Source organism: Rhodamnia argentea, chromosome 9 (genome assembly GCF_020921035.1).
Source record: "Rhodamnia argentea isolate NSW1041297 chromosome 9, ASM2092103v1, whole genome shotgun sequence".
NCBI lineage: Eukaryota > Viridiplantae > Streptophyta > Magnoliopsida > Myrtales > Myrtaceae > Rhodamnia > Rhodamnia argentea.
In genome coordinates, this window is record NC_063158.1 from 5,748,934 (window position 1) to 5,776,762 (window position 27,829).

At 41.6% G+C, this 27,829-nt stretch overlaps 2 pseudogenes; both read right to left on the reverse strand.

The window, feature by feature from the left end:
• Positions 1–106: 106 nt before the first annotated feature.
• LOC115748570 lies at positions 107–27,829 on the reverse strand (annotated as a pseudogene).
• Positions 25,974–27,820, reverse strand: LOC115729893 (annotated as a pseudogene).

Consider the following 27,829-nt stretch of genomic DNA (forward strand, 5'->3'; position numbering starts at 1 on the left):
ATGCAGGAAATAAACCGGAGGCAGGCACGCAAAAACCACACATGTATCGATGTTAGGTTTGCCCGCAGCTCGTTAACTACACATTTATTCATATGGATCCCGTTTGCTAACTACCTGTAGGACCCCCATTGGGCAAAAGCGCCAATTTCACTGGACTCTCCGCGCCTTCTTCAACGGACAAGATGCCTCTGTAGCCATTGATGTCTGTTCTCACGCCGCCGGGGCATACACAGTTGATGAGGAAATCCGGGAACTTCTTGGCGAGGATCCTAGTGTAGGCATTGATGGCTGCTTTTGAGATGACATAAGCGGGCGTGACTGCAGATGAACTATTCTTGAAATTCTCAAGGTAAATATTCACGACCTCGTCCACTTCATCCTCTGTGAGGTTCTCGATGTCGCTCAGAACTCCCTTGGCCCATTCATCAGACACATGCTGAGAGAAAAAAATCAGTAATTATTACGAGACAACCTCATCATAGCTTAGCTGATGCATTTAGTTAGAGACTTCATACTGTAATAGCGTCATTGGTCAGCATGGAACCTGATCTCAACCCAGATAACAAAGATTCGGGTTCTACCAAATGATGCTGGACAAGTTTCCACACCTTGGAGATCTACTCCAAAACACGAATGAACTAATTTTCAGAACCCTCTTGGTACTGTATGCATCTATCTACCTGGTGCTTCCCGACAATGGAGGAGACGTTCACGATCCTTGGCGAAGCAGACCGTTGGAGGTGGCCAATATGAGCTTCTACCATTCTTTTCGACCCATGGTAATTTGTTTCGATGCATGTTTTGGCTCCTTCCAGACTCTGCGTAAAAGCTTCACTCCAATTGACTCGAGCATGGGCATCGGCATCCTGCTTCTGCAATCAAAAGTCAAAACCAGGAAAACCCTCTTTTTAGTAGCCTAAGAGTAACAACAAGAGGGTCTAAATCTCTTATCTATAATTGCATGAGGAAAGTAAGGTAGCCCATTTGATAAGAACATCAGCATGGACTACCTCTCCGTCTGTTGCGCAGACAAAAGATACCAATAAAAACTTGGGATGTCACGCCTCGACTCTCGAGCCCGCGACATCCCTACCAAATCGCCACGAGGTCACGAAGGATAACGTCCCGGGCGCGTTATCGACCTTTCAATTATATACGCATGCGGAAACGGTTTACTCCCGGACAACATAAAAACAAACGGGGATAGCATAGCAGGAAATACATACCAAGGCAGATAAACAAAAGGTAACATATACGATCACCAAACAGCAGATGAGCCTTAACCCTACTGAGCTACAGAAAGATATACAACCCCATACTTCGGGGCGGCTCACTAGACCTCAAAAGGTCACTAGGTCGGATAAGGTTAACTTCTCATCTACTCCAAAAGACTACCCTCATAACCTGGCCTTGGTGTCCGCAAAGCTCCATCACTTGGGACCCGAAAGTGGTTCCCACAACGGGGTGAGATATAAATCTCGGTGAATCAAGCCTAAGCTCGGTTAGGACACCGATTCACCTAAAACATCCTAACCACGAGGATTATAACACCACGATATAACCATATATCCAACAATCATATCACATGACAATAATCACCCACATGCATACTTACCGGCCTTCAGCCACACATAATGCAATGCTTGACTCCACTCAACAGCCACATCCGACAACCATCTGAACACGCATCACACTCACAAGTATGCACTGGACACCACACAAGTCCATTTATTAACGATGATCGCGCCCTTGGCGCCACGGTGATGAGGATCCACGCGACCGGCGTGATCGACTCTCACAACTAATGCGATCCCGCATTCTTCCGGCAGGACCGGGCTACGTTCCTTTTCCCTCTCGGCAACGGCTACTACAAGCGGTGTATCCAGTGCACCCCGCACGGCACGGCAAGTAGGCATCCCTATACGGGGCTTCGGTCCATCACAAGCTGCGACCGGCATCCGATAATCCCTTAAAACCGTACGTACCATACGGGGCATGAATTATCGTGCTTCTGGCAAGTCGTGTGGTTCCATAAAAATGGTACGGTGTGTACTATGAGTACAAGACGAACTTGCCAGGAAAACCCATCATCGTTCCGTCATATGACCATACAGCACACCCGACACATCAATCAATTTAATCTCTTTGATTTAGGCCGGATGCTCACACAAACGTGCTCAAAGACTCGGCCCTAAGGCCATTTTCATGCTAAAATATGTCTTTGATCTTGCACACGGTCATATGCATATGCGGACTACCGAATAGACACCGCAAAGATACACAGAACAATTAATTCCCAAGCGGACGCCAACTCACTCAACGAGCATCCAGGATACTCAAATCAACATTTCAACGTGGCGATCCGCCCAAACAAAGTCATCAATTCAACACGAATAAACCAATTCGATTAGGCCACATAAAGGCTCAATTTCGTGCCAGAGTCATTAATTAGCCGGTTTGATTTAAAATCGCCAATCGATCGCTCGTCCTTAACCTATCGCTCACTCGCGATCAAATCACAACATACAGTCAAATTCATTTAACAACAATTAGCCACAACAATTTTAATTTAATCGATTATGGCCATTTACCCTAAACCGGGTTTCTAACTAATCCGACCATAATCAAATCTACCTAAATGTCATACCGACTAACTAACTAATTCTAGGCGCAATTAGCGCCCTAACCAAGGATTAGGGTCAACTCACAGTTTTAACTAGCTCGGGCGGTCTCAACCCGAGCGGCAGTGACACGAACTCGGCCCCGACCGCGACGATTATTGGCGATCCTTGAAAATTCCTCGGCACGAACTTTGAGACCGATGTCGAAAAATACTGTTCACCGTCGGAGTTACTGTTCACGGCCGCCGGCGGCACTATTCACGCCGGTACTATTCACGAGCACTGTTCACCGATCACTGTTCACCAGATACTGTTCACTGTTCACGGAATACTGTTCACCGATCACTGTTCACCCGGTACTGTTCACTGTCACTGTTCACGGAATACTGTTCACCCGAACACTGTTCGCGGCACTGTTCACCCGAACGGAAAATCTTGGCTCCACGCTCTCGGGACGACGACGAGGCTGCGATTCCGGTGGCGGAACACCCGGATCTAGTGGGTCTCGGGTGAGGAACAAAGGAGGCCGAGGTGAGGGGGCTCGATCAGCGTCGGGTGAGGTCTCGGGTCCTCGGATCTCGCGGCTTGAGCGATGGTGGCGGCTCACGGTGGGACGGTCGACGACGACGCGGTGCGGTGGAGGAGCGGCGTGAAGCTACGAGGCCGAGAGGGAGGGATGAAGTCGCGGGGTCTCGGCGATTCGGCCGTCGCGGCGTCCAGCTTGGTTGCTGGTGGGGCGGCGACGCAAGGCGGAGCTGCGGTGGTGGCTGGTGGGCGACGAAGTGGCGCGGCGATGGAGTTGGCCGGGCGAAGCAGCTGCAGCTTCGGTTCTTGGTGGGGGGCGTCGCACAGAAACCAGAGAAGAAGAGGAAGAAGAAAGTGAACAGGAGGAGGGGGGTGGTCTGGTCGCAAAAGGAGAAGAAGAAGAAGAAGAAAAGGAAAAGTCAAGTGGGGGAAAAAGGGGTCTGATCACACGGCAGAAAGAAAGGAAAAAGGGGTAAAGAAAGGGAGAGAGAGAGAGATCACGTGGGACGTGGGGGAGGAAAAAGGAAGAGAGAGAAGATGATGGTGATGGGTTGGTGAAGACTTGACCAAAGGGGCCTACCATGGATTTGAATAAATTTTGTCTCACATGCATTATTGGTGGGGCAAAATGGTAATTCGATAACTCAGGACTGATCGGATTTTTGGCTCAATCAGTAGAAAATAAATTTGGATTTCTACGAACTAGGGTTGGTCCGGGAAAAGGTCTAGGCGCGACGAATAAAAATCCTAAGTCGCGATGACCACGATTTCGAGACCCAATCGAAATCGAACGACAAATCGGGAAACGTCCAAAAATCGTCACTTACGTCCTTTTGATCCGAAATTTTATACCAACTAGAATTCCACAATAATCCTTTTTATTGAACTCGGTCTCTTAACAAACTACGAAATTCCAGGGCGTCACATGGGATACCAAGCATCATCTCAGAAAATTACTTAGCCTTCTAAACAGCTCAAAGGCTGATAAATCCTTCTGCTTTATATATACAGTGTATGTTGTAATTGGTCATTAAATACTTCTTCTTCATCTTTTTCTCTGCATAATTATCTGGTCAGACATTGTTCTTTTTGAAAACGTGCCTCTAGAAAGCCGGCAGCCCTTAAAGCTTCGTAATTGAAAGTGGCTCCAACAACCCCGGCATTGTTCACCTGCACAAAGCTATTCGCCTGTTATTGCAACTTTCCGCATTGGTTCTCAAAAGGCAGTCGCAAGATGTAATTGTAAACGTGTGTGTACCAATATATCTAGCTTTCCAATTCGAGTCTCTATGAATTTTGCAAGGGATACAACGCTGGAAAGATCAATGACATCCAGCTGATGAAAAAGTACGTAATCAGACAGACCAGAGTCTTAGAGCTTTTGAACTGCTTCCAGCCCTCTTTTCTCATCTCTAGATGTTAACACCACCACAATCCCATTTGAAGCCAACTGCCTGCATATTTCAAGCCCAATCCCCTTGTTTGCACCCGTAACGACTGCGTACCTACATACCGAAACAAAGTATGAGAGCGAGCAATCTGACGGAATTATGGAATCCAAGCATGCACAAACCCATTAGAGCATTAGAGAACCTCTTTGTTGATTCTGCCATTTGGTTGCAAACCGTAGCTAGTGTGTGAAGTGCCCGCTGTTGGACAATGTAAAGCAACTGCACTCTTCCAATTGTCTTGTTTATGTAAAAGCTGGATTCACAGGATATCGTTTGCAATAGGTCTCTTTAAAGCGCTTGTTCTTATCTTGTCTGCGCCTACGAATTCATATCAATATATTGGGGAGGGGACTATCTTTACAACTAGACCTGCCATCCTGTTGGGGAACCGACAAGATTTGCTATAGAAGAAAGCATGTTCTAAGAGTTACAGAAAATCCACGGAAGGCTCCTACAAGGGGTAGTTAACCCTTTTGGTGAAAAATACATGCACGTTGATATTACGACTAAGTTGAAGTGACTGACATGAGGTTACTATTTACAGAAAAATATTTTGCTCGAGGAAATAAGATAGAAAAAAGTTATGCTAAAGAAACTTATATTAACAACGTATGAAGATGAAGCAGTCACTCATATATTTCTAAGATTGAATTGATTATGATATGCATTTAAAACTAAGAGCATAATTAATTTAGGGATAAGTGTATTGGAAATCCTGAAACTTATCGCGAAAACGCAATTGGGTCCTAAACTTGCAAAATGTGCAATCAAGCCTTAAAACTTGTCAAATTTGTGCAATGGAGCCCTTCCATTACCTCTGTCTAATTTGCCTAAAGAAAAATGTTGATTTGGCTTTTTTTACATCATTTTTCTCTCCTACATGGCGCCGACGTGGGTAAAATACAAAATATATGGTTAAAGTGACGTCGTTTTGATCCAAAACTGATTTTTTAATACAAAATTTATTTGAGTAATTTTAAAAATATGCAATTATATATATATAAGGACACAAAAAAAGAGAAGATGCATGCGACGGGCTGGCCCTCGCCACCACCACCTCTAAGCTCCAGCCAAGGGCCGGTGACCCTCACCGACCATAGACGAGGGTTGCGGTTCTCACCCCGATAATTTTAGCCATATATTTCATGTTTGGCCAAGTCGGCGTCACATAAGAGAGAGAAAATGATACAAAAAACAATCACATTCGGCGTTTTCCGTTTACCAAACCGGGTGAAGTTAATGAAAAGATTTGATTGCACCAATTTGACAAGTTTTTAGGACTTGATTGCACTTTTTGCAAGTTTTAGAATTGCACTTTAAAAACAAGTTTTATGACTTACAATGCACTTATTGCACTAATATATAGTACAACGCTTTTTGTAGGTAAGTCCTTGTACAAGAAAATAAGATATTGTCTACGTAACATGCCGAGCTTTTCGATAAACTATGCGGGCTAATCGAACTATTCCGCCGTGCTATGCTTACAGCCTTGTTATCCTTTCGCAACTAATAAAAAGCTCTATAGTGCTCCAATAATTCCGCCGACTCATCCTATATGTTGAATTAATTGTTATCTGTCGAGAGGCCAAGCCTAAAATCAAACCGACAGTGAAGATGGCTTTGATGTACTTTGCATTCACAAGTCTAGACTGCTATGTTCTATCCAAAGTCTCACTGTTCCTTCCTGACAAAGAAGCAACGACAAGGTACGTTATTCGGAAGAATGGCGCACTTCGCCAAACTTTCAACACGTTGCTTGACCATGCAGCTAATTTTCAGTGTCAAGTCACCCAAGCCTCCGGACACCAATCCATGCCGGTAAATTCCTTTTAGTGTCGGTAACTTTATAAGAGTCGTTGATAACTAGAGTTTAACAACTAAATTATTTAGCCCGTAGCATGTTAGTCGACCTGTTAAAAGGGTTTGGGTCGGATCGAAAATGATGTGACCCAAATTGACCAATTTTCATGTGATACCAATATAGTGACCTGACCCGACTTATATTACTAAAGTACTTTTGTATTTAAACACATACTCAAACTGAGGTGAGAGCATGAAGCGAGCAAATGCGAGATCGAGAGAGGGCGGGAGAGTGTGAAGAGAGAGATATAGAAGTGGGTTGTATTTAAGTAGTGAACCCATTTAACACCCATATTATTTCGGGTTTTGCCATTCTAAACACATTTATTATAAACTAACCCACATAACAATATAACCCATCAAATATGGGTTAAGAAATGGTTCTATCACCCATTTAGATAGGTCTACACATTAGTATGTTAACGACAAAAAATTTAAAAGTACTAACATTTACTTATATTTCCATAGCCTAATTCCCTAAAAAACTTCCAACTTTAGGTCAGGTTCCAAATTTGCCTCGAACTTTTTTTGTCTAAAAAAATCCCTAAACTTTAGGTCCAATCCCAAATCTACCCCGAACTTTTTTTCGTTTGAGAAAAAATGAATAATTTTTACTCTAGTCCTAAATCTACACCATTAGCCCTCTGTCCAAAAATTGCCATTAGTCGTCCCTAATTTTCATATCCTAAAGTGATTTTACTTTGGATAATTTCGTCATTGGGGTGGATTTGTTATGCACGTGGAAATGGCACATCAGTCCGTACATATTTTCCCATTACTTTTCTAATGTGGATTTTGGGACTAGACCATGGAGTAGATTTGAGAATACACTGAAAATTTGTGATTTTTTTTAGACAAAACAAAATTCGGGGCAGATTTGTGACTATATTTAAAGTTTGGGGTTTTTTCCAAGATAAAAAAAAAAGTCCGGGATAGATTTGGGACTGGACCTAAAGTTGGGGGGGTTTTTTCGAGGCAAAAAAAGTTCGGAGTAAATGTGGGACTAGACCTAAAATTGGGGTTTATTTGGAGAGAACTCAGCTGTTAGTTAGTACGCCCTCGGTTTCGGGGTGGACCCTTTTACTCTATTTTATTATATACACTTAGCGAAAAGAATGTTTTTTGATACACCTAGGACATGGATTCTATATGAACCAATGGATCGTGACAAGTCCTTACTACTAGCAATGACTTCTTCTTTCATTACTTCATCCTTTCTATATCCCTCTCCCTTGTTCTCAGTTACTCATCAAATGGCACTCAGTTCATATCTTTAAGTTCGATCATTGACAAGGTTCAAATAATATCTTGCTTGTTCATTACAATCTCCGTTTTTCTGCGATAAGAATGCTCCCAACGACTGGGGTTTATTTTAGGGAATTCAGCCATTTTCCCACAATCTTCAATTGTTAAAATTATCTTCTAACATACATTTGTATAGCTTTCCAAAGCATTTTACTAACGTTTATTAAGAAACTGCAACTTCAATTTGAGTGATGTCAACTTTTCTCTGTTATGACCAACTAATGTTAACTTAGCAAATGTAATTTGAGCCGCTTATCAACTTTTTATTTGATTGTTTTGAAATCACTAATTATTGCAACAATTTACTACTACTTGTTTTTGGAGCTCGCACTAATGTACCGAAGTAAACTCCCATTTGACCACAAGTATGGGAAGTGTGGTATTTTGTACCTTACGCTAGATACAATTGCATCTTCATTGTTCAGTGTAGCATTCTGTGCAAAGGTCTCTATTAGTTATGGTTCGAGTTTTTTTTTTCTTTCTAAATTTCGATGGCTGTTATACATTTTTCTTTTCTCTCATTCCCTCATTTTTCATCTTGGTCTTACATGGTTAAAACTGTTTTTTTCCCCTTTTGTGTTGTTCTTTATGAACGAGATGATAGTTACCCGAATATGTGTGCCAAATGAGTAAATGAGACGTTTTGACGATCTAGCCTTCATGCAAGATTTCAAGTTTTGAACGGAACAACTTCCTATGATTTGCTGTTACACTGACTGAATGAAAAATTAGCTCCTTACTTTGAGTTATCAGAATTGATGGCTGTTTTCAACTAAATGTTCTGAACCTACAAAAAAGTGTCCTCGTATAAGAACTTCTCCAGAAACAGCAAATAATTCCTGCAAAAGAAGAGAAAAAGAAACAATTTCTGAAATTTCTCACGAACTTGAACCATGATGCTTAATATTCTTAACCAAAGAGATTGGTTTGGGCAGAAACTAGAGGATGCATTTTCATGTAGTAGGTACCTCACATTTGTCATTTGTGCATAATCTTGAAATATTTGAGGGAGGCATGTACATTACTGCAGATCTCAAATCACATACCTCACGCCAAACAAGAGCTGTACAAATATACACTGACGTATCAGAAACTTTCATTAGCCATTCCAATGTTTGAATCTCACACACTGACAATAGATTTCAAATTTCTACATTCCTTCATTTGAAATTGGAGCATCTTCAATCAGAATGCAGCCTCTTTTGTCCCTCGAAAGAATCGACCAGATGGACCGCCATCGGGCAACAAGGCCGGACACCCTCTGTACCTTCGTCTGGGAAGAAGCTGGTGTTGCAATTTATGCCCGTCTTGACAAATCCAGGGCAGACGCAATTTATACGAAAGGCGGGGTAATTCGCTGCTATAATCCTCGCGTACGTGTTCAAGGTCACTTTGGAGATTGCATATGCTGATAGTTGAGCAGGCCAGCCTTTGGTCCTTAGAGAATCTTGTTTAAAATCTTTTCAGAAACTCCTTTAATACCACGTCCATTTTTTCTTCTGTGAGGCTTTCGGCATCGCTGGACATTTTCTTAGCCCACCCCTCCGGTAAATACTCATCGCAATAACAGCACAAGGCCAATCACCAAACGGGTATAAAGGTACTCGAGAAAACTTTTACGAGCAATTTATGATGCTAGGGCTTAGGTAAGGAGAAGAAATAGGCTTACAACTTCTACTGCCTATAATGCAACTCCAACAACAGGCTGGCCAATGGCTTACAATAGGACTTATTATTACCCCGTGGCTGTGACTTTCCGTGGGAAGGTCCTACTCCTATTTCGGCTCTTATACATACTGCTCCTATGGCAGCTCCGGGCATTTTTCTTGTAGCTCGACTTCTTCCTCTTTTTATAATCATACCTTACGTAATGAATTTCATATCCTTAATAGGTATAATAACAATATTATTAGGGGATTCTTTAGCTCTCGCTCAAAAAGATATTATTGAAAATAAAAAGAGAAATCTTTCATTCCGAAATGTTTTGATAGACAAGGAGATGAATCTATTATTGCATTTCAATTTGCTACTTTTACTTGTTTTTAATGAATTGAGTTAAGTGGATTTCCATACGCATAAATTATTTTTTATGCGGACAAAAAAAGTTTCATTTTATGGCAAGTAATAAGAGGATCCCTATTAGTAATCCAATCCATTCTTAGAAAATATATTCTATTACCTTCATTGATAATAGCTAAAAATATAGCCCATATCTTATTATTTCAATTTCCCGAGTGGTCCGAGGACTTAAAAGATTGGAATAGAGAAAATACGACCTCTCCGAAAGATATGGTTTATGTCGGAAAGGTACGAAGTTGGTCTAATTTGGAAACATTGGGCGATTTACTTTATAATTACGAGCTAGCTCTGGACCTACCTATGAGCCAACATTTAAGACAAGGCTAAACGAGGTCATATGTGTAGTAAACTCCTCTCATTGCAAAAAAATAGAGTGAATCTCTAGCACACAAACTCCCATCTTGTCCCGGATCACATTTCGTGAATCGAAAGGAGAAGCCTACTCATCCATCAGCTCCTCTCGTAGATCAAAAGTAGGCCGTCTTTGCCCAAGTTTGAACTGCAGACGACTCTCCAGTGGTTCCATTCCTTTTTACTTGACTTCTGGGTCAACCCAACCCGAATGGGAAGAAGAAGGTCAGCCAAAGAGCAGGTAGCTCCACTTTGTACATTTGCTGAGGTATATCAATTAGGCATTTTAGAAAAGGGAAGGGAACTTCCCACTGAAGGAGGCAGTAAGAATTAAGGAGGCTTCCCGCAATGATCACGAAATGGGGCTGAACATATCTGTACATGAACCTCAAAAAAATTTGATTCGCATTCCCAACAAAAAAGTACATTCATTGAGTTTGCGTAGTTGAGATTTATGTGTCAATTTATCTTTTAATGGAACTTCTTTGAGCTCCCCTTCAAAGAGGGGCAACTATTGACACCTAAATTTTAGCAACTCATTTATTCATTCATTGCATAGAAAATTAGGAATCGACCTCGGCCCATAAAAAATAATATTAGTTAAATTGTATATAGATATTAAGAACATTTGCATATCAACTCGACCAGCAGCAAATGGAAGGCTCTGAACCGGATTGGATAATTTGGATTATGCCCGCCGTGAGGAAAATTCGGCCAAACCCATGAACATTATATAGCAGAAAATTGCACTATAATAAAGCTAAGATGAAATAATTGAATTATTAAATAGCATTACTTGGGGGATAATTCAGATTTTGGAAATTCAACAAGAGAAAATAATCATAAATTTACCTAAGTTGAAAGTGAGACGTAGAAAACAAAAACCCCAGATTTGCTATATATAGAGACTTGTTGTCACAATTGAGATGGGGCGTTTCATTGAATACATGGCCACACTAGACACTGGACACAATGTGAGAGGCACGGCAAAATACAGAGAGCGGGAGAGAAAAGACGAAGAGAAAAGACGAGTGAGGGAGGGCTCTCTTTTCCTCTCGGTCAATACCGTACACTGAAAGGGTCGTGCACGCAGTACTCACCCAAAAAGGAGCAAAGTCTGCACATGCAGAGAGAGTAACGCAAGGAAGAGTCAAGAAGGGAAGAGAGAGAAAGTTCTCTCCTTCCTCGGGCGTGCATCTCCTCAGTCGAGACCGGTTGCAGAGTTTCCTCGATCGTGCCTTGCTCGCTGCTCTTTGTTCTAGCCATTCCGGCGATCGCTGTGGTGCTCCCTTTCATGTGCCCAGCTGCCGTCTCTTGCCTGAATACGCTACACTTCCTGGCCGCGAGTTGAACTGCTTCAGTCTTTCACCGATGACGACTACAGCACCGCGAACCCACTAGGCGGGAAAAAGTACACTAGAAGTGCCATAACTTTTGTACGGTATTCACTTGAGTGCCATAACTTTCAAAACGTTCACTTAAGTGCCATAACTTTTGTACGGTATTCACTTGAGTGCCATAACTTTCAAAACGTTCACTTAAGTGCCGTAACTTTCAAAAATCATTCACTTGAATGCCATGTTGACGTGGACGCCGGAAAATCTGACGTGACAGCCAGAAAGCCGACGTGACACGCTCGAAAGCCGACGTGGCTTGCCAAAAAAGCTGATGTGGCACGCCGGAAAGCTGACATGGCATGCCGGAAAAGTTGTTGTAGTACTCAAGTGAACGATTTTGGTCCGACATGCAACTCAAGTGAACGATTTTAGTCCGACGTGGTACTCAAGCGAACGATTTTTTAAAGTTATGGCACTTAAGTGAACATTTTGAAAGTTATGGCACTCAAGTGAACGCCGTACACATGTTATGACACTCATGATGTACTTATCCCCACTCGGCGTGTTAATCTCACCAAGGCTAAACCAGTCTTGTACTGGCTGTCATTCGCCTCTGCCCATGCTGAAGCTTTGTTGAGCAAGTCATTGACTCTATTCAGCATCAGCTGCAACGTCCTTAGCAAGTCTCGGCGTCCGACAAGCTCTCTTGCAGTGTCCTCCAGCATCTTCACAACAGCCCAACTGATGCCAGAAGATGTCGATTCTGTAATAGAGTTGTCGATTTAGTAGACAAGATGTCAATTTCCTGGTTATCGATCAACCTCATCATTGTTAATTCACGAGCCTATTGTCGATGCCGAATCTACTAATCGATCACTTCGCGTTTTGGGTTGTTCGCATTATTGAAGGTCATTAATTCGACAACTTTGGAAATAGTCAAAATATGGAGACCTTGAATCAACTATATTTATTTCTCATATTTTCAAGGTCTAGTAAATGACGTTTAAGATTCCAAACTCCCTATTTAATTGTAGCTGTTTTTTAGTAAAACTAGTTTGTCTTTCCAACGAGTCTTGGTATTACTCATGCTTGGAAGGTTGTTCCATACTTATTTATATAAGTATACTATAAGAATTTCTTATTTTGCTCTTATCCCTCACGTAATTCCTTTGGGTGGCAAGCGATTTATCCATTTAAATTCTCACTTGTGTTAACTACTTCTTTTCTACACTCTCTCCCGGCATCAAGTTGGTATCTGAGCAAGGCTCAATGGCTGGTGGTCATCGACGTGGGCCAAATGTTGAGTCTTCTACACTTAAGAAAGAGACCTACGAGATGTAGGGGTGGATGATCTAAGGAGATAGGTGCAGCAATGCTTCAAACTTCTGGAACATGATGATTTGTGTTATGATTCAGAAGCTTCTCTCTCTAATGAATAGGATGTCTACCCCTTGACGCCAGTATGGAAGATTCCTGAATCTCAACATGATTGCTATGTGAAGGTTGATTTTCCTAATTTTGAATAAAAATGCAAGCTAAAGAATTTATGGATTGATTGCACGATGTAGAAAGAGTTTTGAATACAAAGAAATACCAAATGATCGAAAAGTGAAGCTAGTCGCCATCAATCTTTAAAAAAAAAATCATGCGTTTATTTGGTGGGAACATTTGAAGAAGCAAAGAGCTCATGAAGGAAAAAGTCGTATCGTACCTTGGGAAAAGATGAAGAAAGAATTGAAGAAGAAGTTCTTACCGATGAACTACCATCAAGATACTTGCCTCCAGTTTCATAGTTTCAAACAAAAGGAGCTTTCCATGCAAGAATGTACAGCGGAATTTGATCACCTCACAATGCTTTGTGATGTTTTCGAGCCCGAAGAGCAAACTATTGCCTGCTACCCTATTGGACTTCGATCAAAATCGGTAATGATGTCCAACTTCAACCCTATTCAATTGGTAATGATGTTTGTCAACTCGTACTTAAGGTGTAATGACAATTTAAAGAAGCTCATGGTAGTAATCCTCAGTATTGGAACAAAGAAGGCTATTCCAAGGGTGAAAGTGCCTCTGTAATAAGCCTTTCCTTCATCAGAGCTCCGACGTCCCAAGCCGTGATCCGACACTAAAAACGAGCTTTGATTTAATCTTATATTATACATGATTAGAGGGCGCATGCAGAAGCTAGATAAACTAAAAACAAACAGTGGCTATACATCAAATACAAGTGCATGCGAAAAGATAAATGGTAGTTATGCCTAGTAGGGTATGACCTTATCGGGGTTTACTACCCGTATAGCATTCAAGAAATAGCACACATTGATCACACAAGGCAAAAGAATCCGATTATATTTGAATATAGATATCGGTTAGTTGCATTATCTTCTTTAAACAAACCAAACAAATACACTGGCAGGATTTCAAAGGTAACGTCTACTCTGGAGTACTAATCCCGATAGCACGTTCCAATTTTGCCTCTATCAGTGTGACGCCCCGTAACTTTCACGTTTGTAAGATAATTGGACTCGGTTAAGGTCCAACTATGAATTCCAGTTAATTGATTAAAGTGGGGTTTTGAAGATTTAAGTGACAATGGTTGGATATCTTATAAGATGCCGGTCGGATTATATTAGGTTTCGAAATCTTAGTCGCCACATTTTAGGATCGAAATCCTTGTGTCCGAGCCTAATCCCGATCGAGCTCGACCCGCAAAAAGATCCAATTTACCCTTCGTCAATTGAACCAAAAATCCAATTAGTCCCGAAAAGTGAAATGACCCTTTTGCCCTTCTTCTTTATGCACAAAATGCTAAAATAATTCAAATCTCCATGAGGGCCCCACCAACTATCACCTCACCATCTACCTATCCAATCACAAACCCCCCAAGTCAACAAGTCAAATCCCCCACCCTCTCTCTCTCTCTCTCTCTCTCTCTCTCTCTCCTTTCCCCCCGGTCGTGCGAGCACACCCCCCTTCAGCCGATCACTACTCCTCCTCCCCTCTTCGCCGCTGCTGCTGTTCCGCCGACCATCGCCCACGGCCACGCCTTTCGCCGCCGCGCTGCGTCCTCACCACCACCATTGTCACGCTTTAGCCAAGCCGTCCGCTGCAATCCCGAGGAGCCGCGAACCCCGTCTATCCCCTCCATCTAGTTCACCCTTTGCTCAGCCTTGTTTCGCCACCTGCTGGTCGCCTCTCGCCATCCCCAACGTCACGCCACCTTACCGCGAGCTACGGAGCCTCCGGCCACCCGAGACCCCTTCGAGCACGTTGGTTTTTGCGACCCCATCCTCACCCTCTTGGGCGTCGCCCCCGCAGCCACCTCATACCACCCCGGCTCCACCGTGGCTCAACCTACCAAGAGCCAACCTCGTGCCGCCGTCCTCATCGCGATCCGTCATTGAGAGCCATAGAGTAGCCCCACGACCGCCACCTCTAGCCCGCTCTCTCTTGGCTTCTATCGGTTGCTCCGCTCACCACTACTAGTTTCGACGACCTTCATCGCCACGCGCCGCCTTGCCACCGCCGGAGCAGTGGTTACAGTGAACCGCCGTTGAACTTGAGCCCCGGTGAGCCGTGAAGACATCGCTACTCAAGACCTCTCGCCATGTAGCAACCGTTACCGAGAATCGGCACCACCTTCGTTGTCATTTTCGGACCATTAGTAGTGAGTTAAACCCCTAACCCCCAATTAGGGCGCTAATTACACTTAGTGGTAGTTAACTAGTGTAATTAGCAGTATATGGTATTTAGGTAGCGTAATCGTGGTCGGGTCATATAGGAATTAGGTTTAGGTTAAATGGCCACGATTAATTAAGCCAGATTGATTAGCTAGGTCATATGTAGCTAGTTGATGATTAAATTGGATTGATTGGGCAATAACTTGCCGTTGTTTGATCGCGAGCGAGCGATAGGCCAGAGCCGAGCGCACGACCGATAATTGAATGAAATTGAGATTAATGATTGTCGTCGGAATAATTATGTGTGGTTAATTAATTTATGACGATTGTCTTTGCACCGATTGATGGATGTTGCATGTGGAATTTTGGGTGTAAGTTATCTTGTTTAAAGATGTAAAGTCTGGTGGATAATTTGTGCATTCATATGACCATGTGTGGAAGTAAATTGCATGTTTTAGCATTAAACCGACCCTGGGCTGAGTCTTTGAGAACGTCTATATGAGCATTCGGTTATAAATAAAAATGAGAACTAATTGGTTGTTGGATGTGCATGTGTGGTCATATGACGGGATCGAACTTAATCTCTGACAAGTTCGTACCGTGCCGCCGTGTAACCACACCACTTGTCAGAAGCACGTCAATTAGTGCCCGTGCCGGTTGTACGGATCACGCGAATTATCGAATGCCGGTCGCAGCTTGTGACAGGCCGGCGTTCCTTTTGGAATGCTTGTCCGTTATACCGTGTCGGTCATACTGGATATATAACTTTCGGTCGCCATCGCCAGAAGTAAAAGACGATGTCTGGTCCCGCCAATAGACATTTCCGGTCATAATGTTGGGCTACACCAGTCATGTGCACCAACCACGCTAGTCGCATGGGTCGTTTATTAATAATTGGACTTCATGTGATGTCCTGCGTATGCAAACCGACGTGATGGTTGGCTTAAGTAATTGTTTAATGTGATTGTCGAGTCAAGTTAAGCATCGCATTATGCATGGCTGAAGATTGGTAAGTTGCATGTGATTGATGTATATATTTGTGTGGTGTTTCTGTGGTTGCTTAGTAGAATGCTCTAAGCGAATCAATGCCCTAGTCGGGCTTAAGCGTTGACTCACCGAGATTATTCTCACCCCATCGTTTAACCTTTCGGGTCCCAAGTGATGGAGCGACATGTCCGATTTGGCTTCCCTACCGACCAGTCCTTTTATATTATCCACCATGATGAAGTGCCCTCCAGGCGGGTCTAGGGGCAACACGTCACCAAGATCCGGGTGGATGAAGGGTTGCCACACTTAGTGTTGCACCTCTTCAAGGCCCAATTCCTACATAACGGGGATGTACTCCATAGCCCGCTTCTGGGATTTGAGGGACCACCTAACTTGCGCCCTTACGTCTCTTCTTGGGATCCCATGGATCTAGATACATCGGACGGGGAGGTGGTGGACCCCGAGTCTGACATGGAAGCGTAACCCTCTTCTAGTCAAGGCTCTAGAGCATAGGTGAGTGGCTATCCCCTTTTTGGAGCCCCGTTGATGCCAAGGTAAGGGTGTTGTGAGATTTTTTAAGTAGATGAGAGTTTAACCTTACCCGACTCGTGTATCTTTTTGAGATCCTAGGGAGCCACCTTGAAATATGGGGATGTATATGTTAGTTGATAGCTATGTAAGGTTAAGGATCATCTATTCTTGTTATGAAATAAAAATTATCTTTTGGCTGATCGACTATTGTATTGCTTTCCCGCTTACCTATCCCCGTATGTTTGTTTGTTTGGGTGAGTTTCACGTTTTCACATTCGTAGCAAGTTCGTAGGTCGATAGTGTGCCCGAGACACTATCCTTCATGACCTAAGGGTGATTTGGTAAGGATGTCGCAAGCTCGAGAATCGGGGCGTGACAATCAATCATCGGTAGCAGCCGGTACCTAGGTATCTCTAGAAAAGAGGGTAACAACTGAAGAGCGAGTCGAAGCTCAGCAAATATAGTATTAAACCAAATGACTAAATTACCTATTGAGTCAAAAAATAGGAAGCCGTTCACCAATTCAAAGACGCCAAGCAATCAAGATACAACGAGAGTACTTTTCAACAACAATACCCCTTAATCACCACAAGTAAGTAGCCCTCAAGACCTCCATGGCCGAACAAATATACAGTCCCCATCCTTCGAATTGCCTCGACTCCTCCACTTTCAGTACGATCAGTCCACAATTTCCAGTCACCCAAGCCTCTTAGGCACTAGATCAAGCGGTGAATTTCACAAGAAAGTCACAAAGCCCCTCAATCAAGCCTCTAAGGCCCACGGCCAACCACCCCTTTGGACAGCTCTCTCTTCAATTCAACTTGAGTTGACGAAAAATTAGACGATCAGCTTTTGGAATTCAATTACTCATCTTCTTAAGATCCTGATCCATCCACCATATCCAACATGCAAGCTGTTCTCTTAACCATCCAAGAACATACCTGTCGCAACCTAAAAATAAATTTAGGCTAATGGATTATCGGGTTTATTTTAATAACTAACCTAATACGGACTCTCCCAAGGTCTACCAAATCGCAAATTTGGTTAATTAGAATGATTTAGAATTCGGAGTCGCCACTAACTATTTTTGGTAGGTTGGTTAGAAACCTAAATAAAATAGCAGGAGAACTATTTTATTTATACAAACCAGAGATTAAGGGTTTGGGGATTTGATTACATTAACTAATTAAAGCTAATGCCATTTCGGTACCTTAATTCCATAAGATATCATAGGTCGGCAACTCAATCTTGATTGGATGTACTTTTAAACTCAAATGAGGTGTTTTTTTTTTATTGTGTTCACTTTCTTAAACGAATATGCATGATGTGAATGAATGCAATACAATAACATGAAGTCAAATTACCCTTCATTCAAATCTAAATGACATGATGATGCGCAAAACATTCAAATTTAAAGTCGAATTACCCTACATGCAAAAGTTAACTACTCAAATTTAAAGCATGCAAATGATATATTCTAATTATATGCAATGACATGAGAATTATTATCTGTACACTAGATGATAACTTATGAATATGACACACGTACGAATGACATGGCATAATAACGGGGCAAAATATAACATGGCAATTCAAAACATGCATTCTAACCTATATGATATGCAATACAAATGTTTTTTTTTTGTTGGTATTTTCAACGTATTTTCGGAATTAAAAAATGGACTCAATTGAACATGACCCGATGTAAGATTTCCTCAAAAGCTTAGGAAATAATTTAAATTAAATCCCAAAATTATTTAGAAAATCTTTAACCTCACATCCATCAGAGAATTTTTTGGATTTTCAAGTTTATGAAAAGTAATTGCAAAGATAAGTAAAATATGCAAGATACGATATCCTAATCTATATGAGATGCACACATGAGACATGCGAATGAGATAATGCAAGAATGACATATGCATGAGATAATGGATGTGCATGATATGCGAATGATATTTTTTAAAAAATATGGAAGGCAAGTTATGATACTCGAAAAAAATGTAGTGGATATGCAGACATAAAATCCGAAAATATGCATGAGGATGTGCCGAATTTTCATGGGATTTTTTTCTCTTTGTATGCAATTTTTGGCTAGATTAAAAATATCCTAGATTTAATCCTATTGGCTTTATTTTCCATAATAAACTTAATGAGATAAAACTTTATCTTCCTAAAAATTTAATTAGACATAATTTCTAGGAAACTATATCCTACTAAATTTTTTAAGAATTTTAAGTTTATCAAAAAATTCAAATCAGACAAGATATTAATCAAATCAGATAATCAAGGATAGAAATTAGAGCAAATCAAAGCAAATCAACCCTTTTCTTTTACAATTTTCGAAAGGAAGGATATTCCTAAATCTAAAATCCGCAGCAATAGGTGCCAAAACTGCAGTAATAAAGAGAAAACCGTAATAGGTGTAAAAATGCAGCCAAAGAGTACCGAAAACCGCAGCAAAAGCTCCCGGATCCGCAAGGAAAAGGGAACCAATGTTCCTTCGTTGCTAGAGGAATCCGCTTCTCACCTTTTGCGCTCTCCTTCTTCCTTATCCATCTCACGTGAACTCTCTCTACTATTCTGAATTTTCTGAATGGTGGAACCCCCCATAACCTTGAGTATAATAAGGTATATATAGAACATTAGGGTTCCTAATCTTAGCAAAGGTAAGGCTCGTTTTCAACGATTAGATTAGAACTCCTAATTAGACTAGGACTCACTCTTAGCCATCGGATTTAAAAATCTGAAATTCAAGAGTCCTAATCCATAAAATGCCATGTAATTTTCGGCCATAGAGGACATGGATATGGGTTGGCTGAAAATTCCAAGGCCTTATGGGTCCAATCCCGTAAATTCGAACTCAAATTGGCCTTTAATTAATTAAGAACCAATTAAATAAAAGCCTTGAACATTTAAATGAGCTAAAAATGGATGAATTGAATTTAAAAATTAGGTCCAACCCCCATTGATTTTCGACAGACATATTCATGAATTGCCAAAAATTTGTCCGCCAATCTAAGTCCAAATCGCCTTTCAAATTAGGTCAATCTCATACCGCTGATGCGGAATGCTAATGCAATGCATGAGTGAGAAAAATTAAATATGTTATGCATGAAAATTATTTTTGGTGAGAACTAAAGTTAATTCTCATTTTTATGAAATATGACCGATTTAAGTAAAACCAAAATTTAGGTGTCAACAATACCCAATTCGGCCTCTTTGCACCGCCATCTCAAATTCAACTTGTCTCAACGTAATCCGTAACGATCATCTCGCGAATCTTAGCTACCCATCCTCCCAAGACCTAAAACTAGCAACTGGATCTCTCATGCAAGGCTGATTGCTTGGTCGCACAAGAACATATTCAATTCGGCACTAATTCAACTCAAACGGCTCCATTTCACTCAACCTAGCTACAATAGGAAATCTAGTAGTATGGGTTAGTGAACTACCTGCCTTAGGTTGCCACATCAAGAAGACGGAGCTTGAATCGCCAAAAAAATGAGCTTGAACGTTTTCCTCCTCTTTTGGATGTCTCACGGCCGAGAAAGGGAAGAGAGAGAGCACGAGGTCGATGGCGGGCTGAGCACAGCTTGAAATCTCGAGGATCCACCGTCGACAAGCTGCATAGCCATGGCGTCGCCGGCCAAAAAGGAGAGAGAGAGATGGTTGGGGTTTGTCCACCGAAGAAAAGAGGAGAGAATGAGGGAGTTCTCTTGGGTGGTCTTCATAAAAAATGAGAGGAGAGAGTGGGATTGCCCTTATATAGGGCTCAAGGTCGATGGGGTGTAGCTGAGGCGGTTGGGACTTCGCACTCAACCCGCGAACCAAATTCCGCGTCGGACAAATATCAAACACTTATGCTCGATCAAATAATTCACAAGTGGTCCTCATCAAAAAACCACTCCCAATGATGATGTCAAGCTTTAGAATTTAATCACTCTTCAAATAAAATCCCCCAACATTACTTTTGTTACTAAACTAGCCTGATAAGTATTAATTTGCTCATTAATTCAATTGATGAAAATTTAGTCTGTCACAGCCTCTGCTTCTAAAACTAGGGCGGCTGCTTCATGGTCCCTTCCTAGGAAAAACGAAGCATCAAGTTCTAATCACCCTAACTCTGTAAATATTTCAAGTGCTAAGGGTTTGGACATATTGCCTCCGATTGTCCAAATCGTAAGATTGTCTCTTTAATAGAAGAAGAGCTTATAGAAGAGAAACATGAAGACTAACCTAACTCCAATGAAGGATCGGGGGAGGGAGATGAAGTTAGCTATAGAGACCAAGAAGAGTCTCTAATCCTTCATCGGATCTTGAATGTTACTCCTATTGAAGATGGTACATGTACTTCACAACATGTTTCAAATAAGTAAATTTAAGATTGCGACAATCGGGATAGATAATACGGCATCTTTCAAATGAAATTTTTAATTATCTAGAATATATAAAATCTAGATAATTTGGGAAAAATAAACTAATGTCTTACAGATTAAATTAACAATTATATAAATTTTATATTATCTATAAATCTAGCGATATTATCATATTATGTGCAAGATAATGTTTGATATGTAAATATTCAAAATAGGCAACAATATAGAAGAGATATTCTTGGATGAGATTGTTACCTAATTACAGATAGCATTTTCAAATTTGAAACATGGAACCGACGGATCATAAACGGTTCGGCTTGGCTCGGCTCGGCTTGGTCGACAGCAGACAAGCGACGTGCAGGCCTAGAATTACCAATGGTGCTAGCTTCTAGCGGCATATGACATCGGCTCGCAGCTAAGCTTGTGACAGCGGCAATGACGTCAACTGTTCATTTTGGTCAAGAGAAACTACAATAGGAACGGGACTCAGTGATGGCGGAGCTCGATTCGATGGATACAACAGCTCACGGTTGTGCTTGTGGCTCACTCGGATAATCAACGATAACAACGACATCAGCAACGATCGGTAATGGCGATGGGTACAGGTTGCCTTGGCAACAGTAGATAGCTACTCAAGGGGCGCCAGTGAACTTCTCGGGCAAATCGTCAAATGCCTAGAGTACATTTCTATTTCGAGTTTAATTTGCAACGATGGGCGAGTGGCGGCCACACAATTGGCGGAACAACAATTGAGACTTGTCGGAGATAATGCCAGATCAACGAAAGGGATCACTGGGAGATCGCGTGTTGTCGCAGCTGCGAATGGACGAGGAACAGAGACGTTTGCTCTGTTTTTCGCTAGGGGACATGACAAGGGTGCTGACAATGGTTTCAGGTTGGCGACAGTGTCAGACCAAAGAGCTTGGTCATTGGGAAAGTGGCATGGTAGTAGCAACTCGTCGTGGCAGTAGCAGGGTGACTCAGCCTCTGGTCAGAAGGGTGACGACATGGTCGAGCACTATCGGAAAGGCTCGCGGCCGTGATTTCCTCCTTCTCTCTCTCTCTCTCCCCTCTCTTGTTCTCACATGTATTTTGAGTTACAATTGTCGAACTCTGAATTGTGAGGCTTAAGCGCAGTTAAATAAGCTTTCTTAAGGTTTCACGCTATTTTAGTTATTTACGAAATAGTCCCCAAGTTTTAGATATCTGCAATTTGGTCCTTGAGAAAAGATTTCCATTGCCTTTGGCGTCGTTTGTGGGCTTATATATTCTTTTCTGGGCTAAATTAGGCTTTTTCTAATTAAATAAGCTTTTAATTAAAAGGTCTTTTTCCCTATTTGAAGTTTAATGGGCTGAATTAAGCTTGAAAAATTTGTCAAAAAAGTTATAAACCTATTGCACTGTTGCTAATTCAGTCCTAAATATTTTAATTTTGTCAATTCAATCTTAAACGTTTTGCATTTGTGTCAATTCAGTCATAAACCTTTTTTGTGCCAATTTAGCCCCAAACCTTTTGTATTTTTTCCAATTCAATCCATCCATCCACCTTTAGGCAATCGGTGCTTCCATGGACCCAATAGGTGCTGACAGGACAATTTTCAATAATATTTAATATCTTTTCAACTTTTTTATTTTTTTCCCTTGATTTCTTTTTCTTTTTACTGTTCATCTTCTTCCTCCTTCCTCCTATTAGCGACAAGCTTCATCTTCTTCCTCCTTCCTCATTAGCAATCGGTTGAAGGTGAGATCGAAGCCCCACACTATGCCTAAAGCCCTCACCCATCCCCTTCGCTTGAATCTAAGGCAAATGCCCAAAACCGGCATAAAATGTCGCCCTTTGAGTTTTACAGTTTCTGTTTTTTTTTTTCCAGAGAACATCTAGACATGTAAATCTCCAGACAACTCTCCAAAATATCAGAAGTGGGTATGCACTTTAATATATTCGAGCACCAAAGTGAGGATAGCAGTCTGAAATTTTCTTCAAATTCTTCAATTTTTCTAGTACAATCACCGAAAGACAAGATTGGCCATGGATGGGCAAGGTTGGCCTCACCATATTTGGGCTAGGCCGAGCTCGCTCAGCACCGGCGGGGCCAGCGGCCAATGAGGATCACGCCTCTAGCCGATCACTAAAGAGGGAGAAGGAAAAAGATGAGGTTGATGGCTTACGAAGAAGAAGGAGGAAGATGATGAACAGTAAAAAGAAAAAGAGAGAAAAGGAAAAAAAATATTAAATATTATTAAAAACTATCCCGTTAGCATCGATTGAGTTCATGTCGGCGCTGACTGGCCAAAGATGGTTGGATGGATTGAATTGATAAAAATGTAAAAGGTTTAGGACTGAATTGGCAAAAATGCAAAATGTTTAGGATCGAATTGGCATAAAAAAAGGTTTGGGATTGAATTGGCAAAAATATAAAAGGTTTAGGACTAAATCGGCAAAATTAAAAATTTTAGGACTGAATTGATAAAAGTATAATAGGTTTAGAACTTTTTTGACAATTTTCCCAATTAAGCTCAAAATAGGCCCTAAGGCCATGAGATTTTCGGCCAAGCCTTCCCCTAGTGCAGCCGAATTCTTCTTTAAGTTCTGGCCCGGTCCGCACATTAATTTCAAGTTCGTTTTCGCCGCCGATCTAATTAAATGCAAATAAGATGCATGCTGAAATTTAAATTAACCTTTATGAAAACTAGGGGTGACTAATTTCCGGTCCGGTTTGGTTCACCTCAAGAATTGGGAACCGGTCCGATGATCTTGGTTCCCAATTTTCGGAACTAGGGACCACCAACGATCCTGGGAACTAGACCCGATAGTACCGAACCAACCGATTCGATCCGATTCCCGGGCGTTCCAATGGAACCGGCTAATTGTCCACCGGTCAAAAAATTAATTGCCTTGATCTAATTTCAATGATGTGAAGTTTCTTTGTCAGGTAGTTCCTTATGTCGTTGTTAACTCTGCAAATGGAATTGTGAGACAGATAAAATCCTTTGTCATTCTATAATTAATGTATGGAAGGAGTAATCTTTAACCTTCGACTCCGGTGGTAAAAAACTCGGTATACGCAATCCATCGGAAGCTTTGCCTTGGTTATGTCGGCTGAGTGGCTCAATTCGTTTCATGTGACTATGGCAATTAGGGGTGTCAAAAAAGCCCGCACCGGTTCAACTCGGCCCGGCCCGAAAATTCACCCTAATTTTCAGGCCGGCTTAGTCTTGTTAGGATCGGGCCGGGTCGGGCAGGCCCGATTCTGGCTTTTTTTTTTCACCCACGTTTTCTTTTTAATTTATCTTATTTTCATTTTTATTTTTTATGTTCTTTCATTCTACGGACATGTCGAGTGATTTTGATTTTAAAAAAAAAGAAACCGACCCAACCCAGCCCGAAGAGGGTTCGGGTCGGGTCGAGCTTGGCATTGTTCAGGTTCCGGCCGGCTCGGGCCCGGTCGAGACCCGGCTCGACCCAAGACATTGACACCCCTAATGGCAACAAATTCTTTGCTTATCAGAATAGATGAGATGGGGGTAGAAATCTGAGAGCGGACTCACCAAGCGCTAGGGGAATCCCTTGTTTCTATGGTTACTTGAGAAGTGCTCCATTGAAGGTTAGAACTTAGAAGAACATAATGATGAGAACAATTTAAGAAATTAAAAAAAAAATCTTAAAATCTTTCGATCCGGTTCGATTCTATACCCCCGGCATCGGGAACTGGACCGCTTGGACACCAATTCCAATTTTAAGGATAGGAAACCGGATTGCCGCCCTCCGGAGCGGGGAATCGGACCAACGGTCCCGGCAGTTCCCTATTCGATCGGTCCGACTTGCTCACCCTTAATGAAAACTATACTAAAATGATTTAAATGTTTTGTTAGGGACTAAGTTCTATCCTAATTTTTATGAATTTAATCATAAATTGGTAGTTAAAATTTAGGTGTCAACACGGATGTAAGAAATCTTCAAGGGAGTGAGAAGAAACATCACTTTGTTTCTCCAACAAGCGAAATTATTTTCGTCTAAACGGTCCATTTTCGCCATATCTTGATTCATCACTTTAATTGATCCTAACTCCATTGTTGAACAAGTAATTCCTTACAATTGTTGGGAAATATAATTGGAAAAAAATGGAATCATACTCTCAGGCAAGAATTCACTTTCTTTAAAGAATTATTTGCCACACAAAGTTGCTAATAGTTACTGGTAAAAATCCTTTAGGATACAATAAAGCCTTGGAATGAGAATATCATATAGCAATTTTGGTATTTCTCTAACAATTCTCAAAGGGATACGATCGAAAATTAATGGTTGTACATCTCTTTGAAGAAACAAAAATGGAAGTTAAAGTAGTGATCGAACAAAAATGTTCGATAATTTATAGCAAAAATCTTTGAACAGATGCAACCTTTCGAAGATTAAGAAGTTATGTCCGAATAGACACAACATTCCAAAAATTAAGCAGTTATGTTCGAATAAACACAGCTTTTCATGACACACCTACTTAAAGATTTTAAGAGCCCTTTGCGAACAGTGGAAAAAATTTAATAGAATACAATGGTTATTTGATAATTATAATTCACAAATAAAAATTAATAACTATTGATTAGTGTCAAATCTAGTCCACGTGCGCACTCACATCTTTTTCTTTGTGGTACAAGACATCTCTTATTTTCTTTTACAAACAAACTATCCACATAACCACACTCAGAAGGAAGATGATGAACTCTTATCCTTTGTAAGTTGACCGTTCCAGACACATGGTAAAAGGGATGAAGGAAATAAATCATAGGCAAACACGCAAAAACCACACGTCTTGTTATTTCATGTTGATTGCACAATGGTCATTCTGGTACCGATACTAGTTTTGCCTGCTGTTTGTTAACAACACATTTATTCGACTGGACCCTGTTTCCTAACAGCCAGAAAAGGATAAGTCATGACCGTCCATCAGAACTCTGATTGTTCCTTCCTAATGAAGAAACAACCTGTAGGACCCCCACTGGGCAAAAGCGCCAACTTCACTGGACTCTCTGCGCCTTCTTCCACGGACAAGATGCCTGTGTGAGTGTGACCGTTGATTTCTGTTCTCACGGCGCCGGGGCATACACAGTTGATGAGGAAACCTGGGAACTTCTTGGCGAGGATCCTAGTGTAGGCATTAATGGCTGCTTTTGAGATGATATAAGCGGGCGTGACTGCAGATGAACTATTCTTGAAATTCTCAAGGTAAACATTCACAACCTCGTCCACTTTATCCTCTGTGAGGTTCTCGATGTCGCTCAGAACTCCCTTGGCCCATTCATCAGACACATACTGAGAAAAAATAAGCAATTGTTACTAGACAACCTCATCATAGCTCAGCTGATGCATTTAGTTGGAGACTTCATACTGTAATTGGGTCATTGGTCAACATGGAACATGATCTCAACCCAGATAACAAAGATTCGAGTTCTACCAAATGGCACTGGACAAGGTTTCACACCTTGGAGATCTACTCCAAAAAATGAATGAACTAATTTTTCAGAACCCTTTTGGTACTGTATGCATGCATCTACCTGGTGCTTCCCGATGATGGACGAGACGTTCACGATCCTTGGCGAATCAGACCGTTGGAGGAGGCCAATATGAGCTTCTACCATTCTTTTCGACCCATGGTAATTTGTTTCGATGCATGTTTTGGCTCCTTCCAGACTATGCGTCAAAGCTTCACTCCAGTTGACTCGAGCATGGGCGTCGGCATCCTGCTTTTGCAATCAAAAGTCAAAACCAGGAAAACCCTCTTGTTAGTAGCCTAAGAGTAACAACAAGAGGTTCTAAATCTCTTATCTATAATTGCATGAGGAAAGTAAGGTAGCCTATTTGATAAGAACATCAGCATGGACTACCTCTCCGTCTGTTGCGCAGACAAAAGAGCTAGTACCAATAAAAACTTGGGATACCAAGCATCATTTCAGAAAATTACATAGCCTTCTAAACAGCACAAAGGCTGGTAAATCTCTTATATATACAGTGTATGCTGTAATTGGACATTAAATACTTTTTCTGCATCATTTTCTCTATGCATAATTATCTGGTCAGACATTGTTCGTTTTGAAAACGTGCCTCTAAAATGCCGGCAGCCCTAAAAGCTTCATAATTGACAGTGGCTCCAACAACCCCGGCATTGTTCACCTGCACAATAGTTTTCGCCCGTTATTGCAACTTTCCGCATGGGTTCACACAAGGCAGGCACAAGATGTAATTGTAAACGTGTGTGTACCAATATATCTAGCTTTCCAATTCAAGTCTCTATGAATTTTGCAAGGGATACAACGCTGGAAGGATCAGTGACATCCAGCTGATGAAAAAGTACGTAATCAGGCAGACCAGAGTCTTTGAGCTTTTGAACTGCTTCGAGCCCTCTTTTCTCATCTCTAGATGTTAACACCACCACAATCCCATTTGAAGCCAACTGCCTTCATATTTCAAGCCCAATCCCCTTGTTCGCACCCGTAATGACTGCATACCTACATACCGAAACGAAGTATAAGAGCAAACAATCTGATGGAATTATGGAATCCAAGCATGCACAAAACCCATTAGAGAATTAGAGAACCTCTTTGTTGATTCTGCCATTTGGTTGCAAACCGTAGCTAGCGTGTGAAGTGCCCACAGTTGAACAATGGAATGCAACTGCACTCTTCCGATTGTCTTATTTATGTGAAAAGCTGCAAGGTCATATATTCACGGGATAT